This window comes from Oncorhynchus clarkii, chromosome 24 (genome assembly GCF_045791955.1).
Source record: "Oncorhynchus clarkii lewisi isolate Uvic-CL-2024 chromosome 24, UVic_Ocla_1.0, whole genome shotgun sequence".
In the NCBI taxonomy this organism is placed as follows: Eukaryota; Metazoa; Chordata; class Actinopteri; order Salmoniformes; family Salmonidae; genus Oncorhynchus; species Oncorhynchus clarkii.
Window position 1 is genome coordinate 15,846,467 of NC_092170.1, and position 14,801 is coordinate 15,861,267.

Sequence of the window (14,801 nt, forward strand, 5' to 3'; positions counted from 1 at the left end):
CTCCCTCTCTCCTCCCCCTCCCTCATTCGGTTTGCATCTCTTCGCTCGAGTGTTTGACCAGCGGGGGCCTCGTTGTCTTCGTCTGCTCTGTAGACACACGCACAAACGGTTACAATCAATCACATTGATAAACAAAATTTTCTTGACTATGATCATTTTGATATTCATACAAAGCCTTACACATCACTTACATCACTTAGATCTTATCTGTCGGAAACATATCAGTTTGTCTCTGTGGATGGTTAGTCCTCTGACAAATCCACTGTAAATGTCAGTGTTCCTCAAGGTTCCGTTTTAGGACCACTATTGTTTTCACTATATATTTTACCTCTTGGTGATGTCATTTGCAAACATAATGTTAACGTTCACTGCTATACAGATGACACACAGCTGTACATTTCGATGAAACATGGTGAAGCCCCAAAATTCCCCTCGCTGGAAGCCTGTGTATCAGACATAAGGAAGTAGATGGCTGCAAATGTTCTACTTTTAAACTCGGACAAAACAGAGATGCTTGTTCTAGGTCCCAAGAAACAAAGATCTTCTGTTGAATCTGACAATTAATATTGATGGTTGTACAGTCGTCTCAAATAAAACTGTGAAGGACCTAGGCGTTACTCTGGACGCTGATCTCTTTTTTGACGAACATATCAAGACTGTTTCAAGGACAGCTTTTTTCCATCTACGTAACATTGCAAAAATCAGAAACTTTCTGTCCAAAAATGATGCAGAAAAATGTATCCATGCTTTTGTCACTTCTAGGTTAGACTACTGCAATGCTCTACTTTCCGGCTACCCGGATAAAGCACTAAATAACCTTCCGTTAGTGCTAAACACAGCTGCTAGAATCTTGACTAGAATCCCAAAATGTGATCATATTACTCCAGTGCTAGCCTCTCTACACTGGCTTCCTGTTAAGGCAAGGGCTGATTTCAAGGTTTTACTGCTAACCTACAAAGCATTACATGGGCTTGCTCCTACCTATCTTCCCGATTTGGTCCTGCCGTACATACCTACACGTACGCTACGGTCACAAGACGCAGGCCTCTTAACTGTCCCTAGAATTTCTAAGCAAAGAGCTGGAGGCAGGTCTTTCTCCTATAGAGCTCAATTTTTATGGAATGATCTGCCTACCCTTGTGAGAGACGCAGACTCGGTCTCAACCTTTAAGTCTTTATTCAGTAGGTCCTATGACTGAGTGTAGTCTGGCCCAAGAGTGTGAAGGTGAACGGAAGGGCACTGGAGCAACGAACCGCCCTTGCTGTCTCTGCCTGGCCGTTTCCCCTCTCTCCACTGTGATTCTCTGCCTCGAACCCTATTACGGGGGCTGAGTCACGGGCTTACTGGTGCTCTTCCATGCCGTCCCTAGGAGGGGTGTGTCACTTGAGTGGGTTTTAGTCACTGACGTGATCTTCCTGTCTGGGTTGGCGCCCCCCCTTTGGTTGTGCCGTGGCGGAGATCTTTGTGGGCTATACTCAGCCATTCTGATAGAATATTCTGAACATACAGTGCGGTAAAAAAGTATTTACCCCCTTTCCGATTCTATATGTTTGCATATTTTTGATAATGAATGTTATCAGATCTTCAACCTGAGTTTATAAATAACCACCAAAAAAATGTATACTTATTTTATTTATGTAAGTGACAAAGTCATGCAACACCCAATTCCACTGTCTGAAAAAGTAATTGCCCCCTTACACTCAATAACTGGTTGTGCCACGTTTAGCTGTAATGACTGCAACCAAAGTTGTTGATCAGTCTCTCACATCATTGTGGAGGAATTCTGGTCCACTCTTGGATGCAGAACTGCTTTAACTCTAACTAATTTTCAAGCATGAGCTGCTTGTTTCAAGTCCTTCCACAACATCTCAATTGGGATTAGGTCTGGACTGACGAGGCAATTATAATTGTATTGGCCTTGAGTTTTAGGTTATTGTTATTATCTCCCAATGTCTGTTGGAAAGCAGACTGAACCAGGTTTTCCTCTAGGATTTTGCCTTTGCTTAGCTCTATTCCGTTTCTTTTTATTCAAAAAAACTCCATAGTCCTTGCAGATGACAAGCATACTCATAACATGATGAAAGAAAGTGAAACTGTTTTTCTCTAAGGAAGTGGGAGGGGCTCTCAATACCTTGAATGACAGTCACACAGGAAGAAGACATTCATACTGGAATTTATAGCAGTGTGTGTCAAAACCTGGCCAGATTGGTTTACTACACTAAGTTATACTATATACTACATACTATACTTCGCTAAAACTTCAACAGACTGTTCATTGTTTCACCTGAACATTAGTAGTGGAAGATGGCAGCGGCTGGTGAGTATTTACGGCTTGTTGCTAGTGCTACTCTCTGACATACAAAACTACAGCGCATTTCAATCTGATATCAGCAACGTAATCTAGGTGTGGTTTCAGCAGGTTGTAGCACGCCTTGGATAAAAATTTGAAAGGCTCTATAGCCCTGATACAACAGACATTGTTCAAAATAGAGCTCGCCAGCTGGTAGTCCTAGAACCTGGAAATTAGTTACCTCTGGCCTGCCATTTCTATGGGGGAAATGAATGGGGTTTTGCGATAAATGCCGAAAATAAGGTCTGAGGTTAACACAGGTTTAGGAGATTTTATACGTTTTGTTATACGTGATATTAGTCAGTGAATTATCAAGGCTTTTGTTCTTGTTTTGATTACATAAATGCTTCAAAATGAACAAAGAGTGACAAACTGATTAAGATTTTCATAGAACAAAACGTGCAAGATATCCCAAACCTGTGTTTGCCATAGACCGCCATTTATCCCCCCGAAAAAACATTAATTTCCCCATAAGCTTTGTCCAACGAACCATAGCATAGTTAATGCCTACAAAAAGACGCCATTGCTCTCCATGGGCTTAAAATCTGTACTTTAACATTTAAATCGAATCTAACTTCATCTCCCTTACGTTGACCATTTCCAGCGGTTTAACTACCGGAATCAAATTATAACGACAAAACAGATTACTATAATATTTGTAATAATTTTGTGCACAGGTTTTGAATTTGCCGTGTTGCATATAGAATTTACTCAAGGCCAGGAGCCCCACTACTTTTGTGGACAAAAAAACTAAAACATGTCTGTGAAGACCTTTTTAACTATGAACCACAGCTAACTGGTGTTTACTCTTACTGATTTTAATCTGTGATTTTATAGCTTTTTTATGAATCTTGCTGATTGGTTATGCAGGCTTAAGTATTTAAATAAATGATTATAATTAAATGTTTTGTGTGGCAGTGGTAGAGCGTGTGGCGGTGGTGCTGCTGGGTGGGAGATGGGCTGGGAAGAGCTCCAGTGGCAACAGCCTCCTCGGACTAGACAGCTCTACTGGGGGGTTCAACGTGGGGAAACAGACCGACACATGCATCATGAAGGAAACTAAGATAGACAGTACTCTGGTGAGTGTGATCGACACGCCAAGCTGGATGTGGGTCCCTGCTGTGGACACCTCAGAGGAGGTTAAAGGTCAACTGAAGAGGAGTGTGACACTGGCCGAACAGGGTGGACACCCTGCCTTCCTATTGGTCTACCCTCTGGGGTCGCCCTTCCTCAGGAGACACAAGGTGGCTGTGGAGGAACACCTAGCACTGCTGGGAGAGGCAGAGGAGGTGTGGGGACACACCATGGTTCTGTTCTCTAGAGGAGACTGGCTGGCCGGTAGGGGGACCTCTATAGAAGAACACATTCAGACAGCTGGGCCAGAGCTCCTATGGCTCTTAGAGAAATGTGGGAATAGGTACCATGTCATTAACAACAAGGAGAAAGAGATGGAGAAGGTGAAGGAGCTACTACAGAAGATTAAAGAGATGGTACGAAATAGGGAAGAGATGGCAGAAGAGAGAGAAGGGATGCCGCCGGTGAAAAGGAGGAGGAAAAGCATGGAGGAGCCAAATCAAAGTGAGTGCACCTCATAAAAATCATATATTTATGCAGGATCTTCAACCTCATCATGCCAAAGGAGCCCCACCAAGTTAAAGGACAAGACTGGGTTTCCCTATTATATTTGTGCTATATTTCAGGTGATTTAGTGTACATTTGAATCTATTGTTCAGTGTTCACGTTGACGTTAGAATGGCATCTTTAGGTTGAAAAATGTCTCCTTCTCAGAGAAACATTTAGCCACAGCAATTCAGTGTTTTTTCACTCTGTTTTGTAGTGACTGGAGAGAAGTCAGCGGCAGGTGGAGAAGTTGGAGAACCATCCGATGCTCAAAAGAAGGACTAACTGTACTGGATTAGTTGCTAGTATCAAGCTGACTTCAATGCTCTTATTTTAACTTATAGAGAAGGACTATTCAACCTCTTCTTGCCCAGTGACAACCTCCCAGGCTAACCCGCGAACCCCCATCATACGTTAGCATAATTTTTTTTAAATATTCACATCTTGTCATATCATCAGCTGAATGATAAGGGCAAGGAGAATAAGCCTAATGAACATTTTAAAATTAATAGATTTGGTAGATTGTTTACTTTGACCTCCCCACATTATAATTGGAAGAGGAAGTGTAAACTCTAACATAGCCTATTAGCTAGAAAGGTAACTTCAAACACATTTTTGCTAAGAGCATCTGTTTAGCTAGTTCAAGAAAGGTTAGCCATGTGCTGGCAAAAATGTATATCCAAGTCAAGAAAGCTTACCAGCAGCAAGTGGCACTACCTCACTGGTAGCCTAGCCACGGATGCTTTTTCAAAGCCCATGACAGATGCAATTGGCTGCAATTAGTGTAATTTGCTCAATATTAGGAGTTATAAAGTTGACATCATTAGAAAGATGATATGCTCCTCTTTTCTACTGTAGGTATGTAATTCCAAATTAGTTTGTTGTTGCTTACGATATTTAGAAAAATTATTGAAATAAGAAATCCACTAATATTTTTGCGGACCCCATGCCGCGGACCCCCGGTTGAATACCCCTGTTCTGGAGGACTCCATGGCCAAGTCCACTCTCATCTGACAGACATGCTTGTTCCAAACAAGCAGTTGTTTTAAATTATATCAATGTTTTTGTATGCATATTTTACTGTGTTATGTTATGTTCTGTATGTTAGTCATTTTCTGTTATGTATTGTGTGATCATTGTTACTCTGTCCTCTGGCAATATCTGGTGGTTGTTACAATACACAACACCATTAACCCTCTAGAGTCTAAGCCCTGTCTAAGAAGGGGGCGGGAGGGTTCTAAACTAACATATGGACTTGTTTTAAGACGGTCATACCAAGGATTATTTAGCTATTTGATTTGGAATTTTATGACCCCTTAAGGTATCAAAAAATATATAAAAACAATTTGGGATGAAACATTGAATTTTGCATTACTGGTATTAGCCAATATAAATGCATTGAATCTCAGATTCACTTTATGGAACAACAAATAGTCCCCCTGAGGTGTCTATCCTGCAAGACATCTGAAATATATACAGTTGAAGTCGGGAGTTTACATACAGTGTATACTTAGGTTGGAGTCATTAAAAGTTGTTTTTCAACCACTCCACAAATTTCTTGTTAACAAACTATAGTTTTGGTAAGTCGGTTAGGACATCTACTTTGTGCATGACACAAGTAATTTTTCCAACAATTGTTTACAGACAGATTATTTAATTTATAATTCACTGTATCACAATTCCAGTGGGTCAGAAGTTTACATACACTAAGTTGACTGTGCCTTTAAACAGCTTGGAAAATTCCAGAAAATGATGTCATGGCTTTAGAAGCTTCTGATAGGCTAATTAACATAATTTGACTCAATTGGAGGTGTACCTGTGGATGTATTTCAAGGTCTACCTTCAAACTCAGTGCCTCTTTGCTGGACATCATGGGGAAAGCAAAAGAAATCAGCCAAGACCTCCGAAAACAAATTGTAGACCTCAAGAAGTCTGGTTCACCCTTGGGAGCAATTTCCAAACGAATGAAGGTACTACGTTCATCTGTACAAACAATAGTACGCAAGTATAAACACCATGGGACCACGCAGCTGTCATAGCGCTCAGTAAGGAAACGTGTTCTGTCTCCTAGAGATGAACGTACTTTGGTGCGAAAAGTGCAAATCAATCCCAAAACAACAGCAAAGGACCTTGTGAAGATGCTGGAGGAAACACATCCAAAAGTATCTATATCCACAGGAAAACGAGTCCTACATCAACATAACCTGAAAGGCCACTCAGCAAGGAAGAAGCCACTACTCCAAAACTGCCAGAAAAAAAGCCAGACTACGGTTTGCAACTTCACATGGGGACAAAGATCGTACTTTTTGGAGAAATGTCCTCTGGTCTGGTGAAACAAAAATAGAACTGTTTGGCCATAATGACCATCGTTATGTTTGGATGAAAACGGGGGAGGCTTGCAAGAACACCATCCCAACCGTGAAGCACGGGGGTGGCAGCATCATGTGGGGGGGTGCTGTAGGAGGGACTGGTGCACTTAATAAAATAGATGGCATCATGAGGGAGGGAAATTATGTTGATATATTGAAGTAACATCTCAAGACATCAGTCAGGAAGTTAAAGCTTGGTTGCAAATGGGTCTTCTAAATGGACAATGACACCAAGCATACTTCCAAAATTGCGGCAAAATGGCTTGAGGATAAAAAAGTCAAGGTGGCCATCACAAAGCCCTGACCTCAATCCCATCCCATTTGTGGGCAAAACTGAAAAAAGTGTGTGAGGAGGCCTACAAATCTGACTCAGTAACACCGCCCATCCTGTCAGGAGGAATGGGCCAATATTCACCCAACTTATTGTGGGAAGCTTGTGGAAGGCTACCTGACACGATTGACCCAAGTTAAACAATTTAAAGGCAATGCTACCAAATACTAATTGAGTGTATGTAAACTTCTGACCCACTGGGAATGTGATGAAAGAAATAAAACTATTATTATTAACTATTATTATGACATTTCCATTCTTGAAATAAAGTGGTGATCCTAACTGACCTAAGACAGGGAATTTTTACTAGGATTAAATGTCAGAAATTGTGAAAAACTGAGTTGAAATGTGTGGATATATGTCTAATATTTTTTTTTACATGTATTTAGCCCCTTATTTTAGACACTAAACTGCTGTATCTCCATATTTACACTTTCATGCATTTTTTAAAAACTGGTACTGGGGACCTTCAGATGAGTCTTGTGAGGCTTGTGGGCATCCTAGAGCAAAACAGAGAACAAAGTAATGTTGGTAAGAGGCTCATTTTTCAATAGAGTGGTCATAATAGTTTGTAGGCCAAACCGTTGAGACGCTACATCTTTTTTGCAGCCCATGCAAAAAAACATATCCCTAGCTAGAGATTATAATGGGGATTTGTTATTATGTGAATTCAATTTCCACCGGGCCATGAACATTTTAGACTAAGGGTTAACAAGTAGAGCCGAGAAACTCAATGTTTCAAGAACCTCCGCCGTGTATTATTTATTTCCCAATGAAATGTTGCCTCTTGGATTCTATAAAGTACTATTTCAGTGTGTGTGTGTGTGACCTACCCTCGTATCATGTGTTTGACTATGTGTGTGACCTATGTTTGTGACCCACCGTCAAACTCTCCATTGGTCTCATCAGTGCGGACCCCAGCCATGTGAAAGGTGTTTGCGACAGACTGAGCTAACATGCCCTCCAGTCTCTGTAGAGTGGCCTGGCCTTCAGCCCTCAGCCCCGACACACCCTCCTCATATGTACAGAATGACGGGATATCACCCTGACCATGCTCTGGGGGACAGAGAGAGAATACCACCAGTGAGTGCGTGTGTACCTGTGTGTGTAGTAGTAGTAGTAGCAGCTGGTAGGGTGAGTGCATAGTTGTTAGGCTTCTTACCTGCCTCTTTTCCGTTGAAGGGAGAAAGAAGGTGGAGATACAATGTTAATATTAACTTCTTGATTACTCCATCTATGTGAGTTCATGAACTGTATGTTAAAGTGTGTCTGTATGCTTGTATAAATGAGTGAGTTACACACCTGCCTCCTCCACATCGTACTCATCTCCGTCAAAATCCCCGTTGGAGTCTTCATCATCTGGGTCTGGGTGCAGGGCCTGACACTCACACATCGCTGAAAACATAGACTCCACTGGACACACACACACACATTAGGGAAATCCTAGCTGGCATAGCGATTCCAAACTAGAGCTGCATGTCAAAAAACTGGAGAGACAAAAGCTTAAGACATCCCTAATGCATGTGTGTATAGAGATGTTTGAACTTGTTATTGGCTATTGTACAGCACTGGTTACATTATATGTAGAATATGTTATTATCTGTGACCTGCTTAAAACAGATGCATTGACTTAAATTTAGCCCTGCACAACTAGACATCCCTCTCCCCTCACACTTACATGCTGCCTTGTCGCTAGGGACGAAGCGGATCTCTGTGATCCCCTCACACTCGTCTTCCTCATCCTCCTCATCATCATGGGCATTTTCCTGCATCTTATCTGGGGAACACACAGACACACACTTTAGGATCTTCTTACTCGATCACAAGTTAGCGTTTCACTGCGAGTTTGATATTGACACTGATGGACAGGTGTGTCTCTCACCATTGAGTTTTGCGTTGACCATGACGAATATATGTTCTTTTGGGTAGGCGCTGAGGTCTCGTGAGATGGCGTGAAGGCTGATAGTGGCGTACTCCAGAGAGAAGCTCATCCTGACCCGTCAAACCACGACAACCGCCTGGATAACACAGGAAAGCAACATTCTCACTCAGCGTCAACAAAAAGGAGATGATCGTGGACTTCAGGAAACAGCACCCCCCCACCCCACCCCCCTATCCACATTAACGGGACCGCAGGGGAGGTGGAAAGCTTCAGGTTCCTCGGCATAAACATCACTGACAAACACTAGTCACTTTAACAATGTTACATATCTAGCATAACTCATCTCATATGTATATACTCTATACTATTCTACTTAATCTTAGTCTAGGCTACTCTGACATTACTCGTCCATATACTTATACATTTTTAATATCATTATTTTACTTAGATGTGTGTGTATTGGGTATATGTTGTGAAATTGTTAGATATTACTGCACTGTCAGAGCTAGAAACACAAGCATTTCACTACACCCGAAATAACATCTTCTAAACACATGCATGTGACCAATAAAATTTGATGACTATTATATGGTGAAAACTCAATATATTTTCTTGATTCATATTGTCCTCCCTCCTTGCCTCCTCAAAACGGAGGAACCTCAGATCTTCCTGGCCAATGTGTTTTGAGAAGGAGACAAGGATGTGAGGCAAGGAGAAGTGATTAATCATGTTATGATGCTGTGGAAACTAGTGACGGAGCAGAGAAGGAACAGCGACGGCAAGACAACATTACCGCCAACTACAGGTCGGGGGGTGTACGAGGAAGTGATGATTTTCCTCTTCCTACTAGCCGCGCGAAAAGTTAAAAACAACAACTACTTATGTTGTGGACACCGAAGGTATGTGGACACCTGCTAGTCGAAAATATAATTCCAAAATCATGGGCATTACTATGGAGTTGGTTCCCCTTTGCTTATATAACAGCCTCCACTGTTCTGGGGAGGCTTTCTACTAGATGTTGGAACATTGCTGCAGGAACTTGTTTCCTTTCAGCCACAAGAACATTAGTGAGGTTGGGCGCTGATGATGGGCAATTAGGTCTGGCTTGCAGTCTCCGTTCCAATTGAGCCCAAAGGTGCTCAATGGGGTTGAGGTCAGGGCTCTGTGCAGGACAGTCAAGTTCTTCCACACTGATCTCCATAAACCATTTCTGTATGGACCTCGCTTTGTCATGCTGAAACAGGAAAGGTCCTTCCCCAAACTGTTGTAACAAAGCTGGAAGCACAGAATTGTTGAGAATCAGTGGTGGAAAAGGTATCCAATTGTCATACTTGAGTAAAAGTAAAGATTCATTAATAGAAAATGACAGGTAAAAGTGAAAGACCCAGTAAAATACTACTTGAGTAAAAGTCAGTATTTGGTATTTGCTAAAATATACTTAAGCATCAAAATTAAAAGTATAAGTAATCTCATATTCCTTATACTAAGCAAACCATTTAACATGTTTTAATTTACAGAAAGCCAGGGGCACACTCCAACATACATACATCATTTACAAATTAAGCATCTGTTTAATGAGTCCAGAGGATCAGAGGCAATAGAGATGATCAGGGATGTTATCTTGATAATTGTGTGATTTGGACCATTTTCCTGTATTGCCAAGCATTCAAAATATAACAAGTACTTTAGGTGCCAGGGAAAATGTGTGGAGTAAAAAGTACATTATTTTGTTAAAAAATGTAGTAAAGTAAAAGTTGTCAAAAATATAAATAGTAAAGTACAGACACCCCAAAAAACAACTTAAGTAGATACTTTAAAGTATTTTTAACTTAAGTACTTTACACCACTGTCTAGAATGTCATTGTATGTCGCCCCAGTCTGAGATCCTGAGCAGGTTTTCGTCAAGGATTTCTCTGTACTTTGCTCTGTTCATTTTTCCCTCTCCTGACTAGTCTCCCAGTCCCTGCTGCTGAAAAACATCCCCACAGCATGATGCTGCCACCACCATGCTTTACTGTAGGGATGGTGCCAGGTTTCCTCCAGATGTGACGCTTGGCATTCATCAGACCAGATAATTTTGTTTCTCATGGTCAGTGTCCTTTAGGTGCCTCTTGGTATACTCCAAGTGGGCTGTCATGTGCCTTTTACTGAGGAGTGGCTTCCCGCTGACTACTCTACTATAAAGGCCTGATTGGTGGAGTGCTGCAGACTGTTGTCCTTCTGGAAGGCTCTCCCATCTTTACAGAGGAGCTCTGCCAGAGTGACCATCTGGTTCTTGGTCACCTCTCTGACCAAGGCCCTTCTCCCCCGATGGCTCAGTTTGGCTGGCCAGCCAGCTCTAGGAAGAGTCTTGGTGGTTCCAAACTTCTTCCATTTAAGAATAATGGAGGCCACTGTGTTGTTGGGGACCTTCAATGCTGCAGACATTTTTTGGTACCCTTCCCCAGATCTGTGCCTTGACACAGTCCTGACTCTGAGCTCTATGGACAATTCCTTTGACCTCAGGTCTTGGTTTTTGCTCTGACATGCACGTCTTCTTCTTCTATGGTATATTTGCGATCACACAATTTAATGTGCATACCGCCACCTATTATGCAGGATGGAAACAGGATTCCCCCCCAAAACCAAACTACCAAAAAAGTAATTCAGAAATTAAAATAAATCAAACTTCTTTTAAAAATAAATAAAACAGATGTGATCACAGGAACCTGGGAGGGTGGGTCTTCCAGAGCCAGTACCCCTTGCAAGTCTTTCGATGTAAAATTCTTGAGTCCCAAAAACTTTTCAGCCACAGCCACAATAATGTCTAGTTTCTTCGACTTCTTTGAGACTTGAGCTGTACAGTTTATAACTGGCAATGAATGCAATGAAATCCACCTTAACAGGGCATCTTTTGTCTGGAAGCAAACATTTCCAACAGGCTGCGGTGTATCCACTACCACCTCTTCACTAGCATCACTTGTTTTCTTAATTCTTTGAATCTCCTCCACATGGAAATTCGATTGACCGCTCTAACTTTTACCACCTCAATTTCCTTCACCTTTACTGGGCTCTCCAGGAACTCAGGATCATGATCCCCACCACAATGGAAACACCGTCGTCCTTCTACACACCTTTCTTCCGTATACTTTGTTTATCTGCACACACTTGAAACATGACCAGATCCTTTACAATTCTTACACTGCAGTGGTTTGGGGACGAAAGCTCTTAAAGCATATCTTACATAACCATTGCTCTTTATCAAAAAACAACAGGACCGACAGACTTTATTTTTCTCTATTCACTCAGCGGGTCAGACGCCAGGCACTAACCACACCAGGAATTCTCTTCAGGTATTCAAGCTGAAGATCCGTCGTCAACTCCTTTGACGGGTGCTCTACTCCGAAGTTCAAAACACAAAATTTATGTGGTCTGGATTATTTTGAGGCCCACTGCAATCTTCCTCTGCTCTTCAGAAATACAATGAATCAAAATAAGACCACTCCTGGTTACTCTTACATGCTCCACTTTTTCAAGTGCATACTTCAAGATTTGACACCTCAAACGGGTTTCCCCACATACGCATCCTTACTCAAACGCTTCCCAACGTTCATTATAATTTACACACGTATCCTCCACTCCAATTTTAGACAATTTCCTTTTTGTTCCAGTGTTTGATATTACTGTTGTCCATTCTGAACATTCGTCTTCACCAAATGTACTCGACGCGCTGCTTAATTCCAACTCAGCATCCACTTCAGCCATCTTCCTCTCCACAATTCCATCCTCTGACGTGCACTGTCAAATGTGGGACCTTATATAGACAGGTGTGGGCCTTTCCAAATCATGTCCAATCAATTGAATTTACCACAGGTGGACTCCAATCAAGTTGTAGAAACATCTCAAGGATGATCAATGGAAACAGGACTGGAGCTCAATTTCGAGTCTCATAGCAAAGGGTCTGAATACTTATGCAAACATTTTTAAAAACCTGGTTTTGCTTTGTCGTTATCGGGTATTGTGTGTAGATTGAGGAAAAAAATGTATGTAATCCATTTTAGAATAAGGCTGTAACGTAACAATGTGGAAAGTCAATACTTTCCGAATGCACTTTATATGGGCTATCAGGAGTCCAGCAGGCCAGCTGCCATCTCCTCGGCTCAACCTAAGTCTTCGTATGCGCCCCACAATGGCACCCTATTCCCTATAGTAGGGTTCTGGTCAAAAGTAGTGCACTATGTAGTGAATAGAAGTGCCTTCATCTTCCTGGTTTAAGATCTCTTCAGCTTTCTTTTGTGTCCAGATCTACAGTTGTTTTCCTGCGGAGGAGTGGTTGTCTCAGTGGTCTGGCAGGACTGTGTTGCGGTTACCATGGCCATAGGTAGTGGTACTGTCTGAGTTTACTGGGTTCTATACTTTGCTCTGGTGCATATCAACTTAAATATGCACCAGAGTTCCTCTGTGGAGATGGGTGAACCTTCCAGAAGGACAACCATCTCTGCAGCACTCCATCAATCAGGCCTTTATAGTAGAGCGGCCAGACGGAAGCCACTCCACAGTAAAAAGGCACATGACAGCCCACTTGGAGTTGGCCAAACGGCAACTAAAGGACTCTCAGACCATGATGATGTCTGATGAAACCAAGCTTGAACTCTTTGGCCTGAATGCCAATAGTCACATCTGGAGGAAACCTGGCACCATCCCTACAGTGAAGCATGGTGGTGGCAGCATCAGGCTGTGATGTTTTTCAGCAGCAGGGACTGGGAGACTAGTCAGAATTGAGTGAAAGATGAAGGGAGCAAAGTACAGAGACATCCTTGATGAAAACCTGCTCCAGACCGTTCAGGCAGGACCTTAGACTGGGGGTGAAGGTTCACCTTCCAACAGGACAATGACACTAAGCACATAGCCAAGACAACACAGGAGTGGCTTTGGGACAAGTCTCTGAATGTCCTTGAGTGGCCCAGCCAGAGCCCGGACTTGAACCCAATCTAACATCTCTGGAGAGACCTGAAAATAGCTGTGCAGCAACACTCTCCATCCAACCTGAGAGAGCTTGAGAGGATCTGCAAAAAATGGGAGAAACTCCCCAAATACAGGTGTGCTAAGCTTGTAATGTCACACCCAAGACAACTCGAGGCTGTAATCGCTGCCAAAGGTGCTTCAACAAAGTACTGAGTCAAGGGTCTGAATACTTATGTAAATGTGATATTTCAGTAGACTTTTTTAATAAATTTGCTAAATATTCTAAACCTGTTTTTGCTTTGTCATTGAGTATTATTGCACGTAGAATGATGAGGAAGAAAAACAATACATTTTAGAATAAGGCTGTAGCGTAACAAAATGTGGAAAAGGTCAAGGGGTCTGAATACTTTCCGAATGCACTGTTTACACTGTAGTCTTTATCTGATACGGCATTATCAGTAAAAAAAAATAAAAAAACATTACCATAGGGCAGGTAGCCTAGTGGTTAAGGGCGTTGGGCCAGCAACCGAAAGGTCGCTGATTAGAATCCCCAAGCCGACTAGGTGAAATATTTGTTAATGTTCCCTTGAGCAAGACACTTAACCCCACTTGCTCCTGTTAAGTTGCTCTTGATAAGAGCATCTGCTAAATGACTTAAAATGTGAAAATCATGTAGAACATAATCACAAATAATTTGTAGACTGCAAGAAGCCCAAATAGATATAATATTTGACTCAAACAATGACTAAAACTATTTCAAACCTTGCTTACATTTGTATACGATACCTGGGAACAGATTTTCGAACTGATTGGGGGGCCAAATAAAACCACTATTTGTATAGTAAAAGATTTCAAAAGCAGATGACAAGGTGCATTTGTGAGATGCTTGAATATTGGTTTTTAATAACTTATAAAACACCTATGTTACAGCATCAACTATAAACATACTGTACATACACTGTGGATGAATAACAGGGTGATTTCTTTTTTTCAGACTGAACATTTCAAAATATTTGATATTTTGGGGGGGAGAAAACATAAGAACAATGAGCTGGAATGATAGAATCTATAAAGAGGTTCAGATGGAACTCTGAGGATGAAAACAGAACAGACTGAGGACCAGATACAGCATTCACACCTGGGGCCATATTCATTAGGGCACACAGCAGCAAAACATTTTGCAAGTTCAGGTAGTCCCTCCCTGTTTCAGTCCTTTTTCGGACTTATGAATATGACCCCATCTTCTCAAATAGTAGTAGGTTGTAGAATGTATAGACTGGAATGGAGAGTAGTAGACTTCTGTGG

At 41.8% G+C, this 14,801-nt stretch overlaps 1 protein-coding gene and 1 pseudogene across 1 annotated transcript in view; both read right to left on the reverse strand.

Annotated features, from left to right (window-relative positions):
* LOC139382381 (remodeling and spacing factor 1a) overlaps positions 1–14,801 on the reverse strand; it is a 38,968-nt gene that overhangs the window by 6,370 nt on the left and 17,797 nt on the right. The window lies entirely within an intron of this gene.
* Positions 7,106–8,976, reverse strand: LOC139382205 (methylosome subunit pICln-like; annotated as a pseudogene).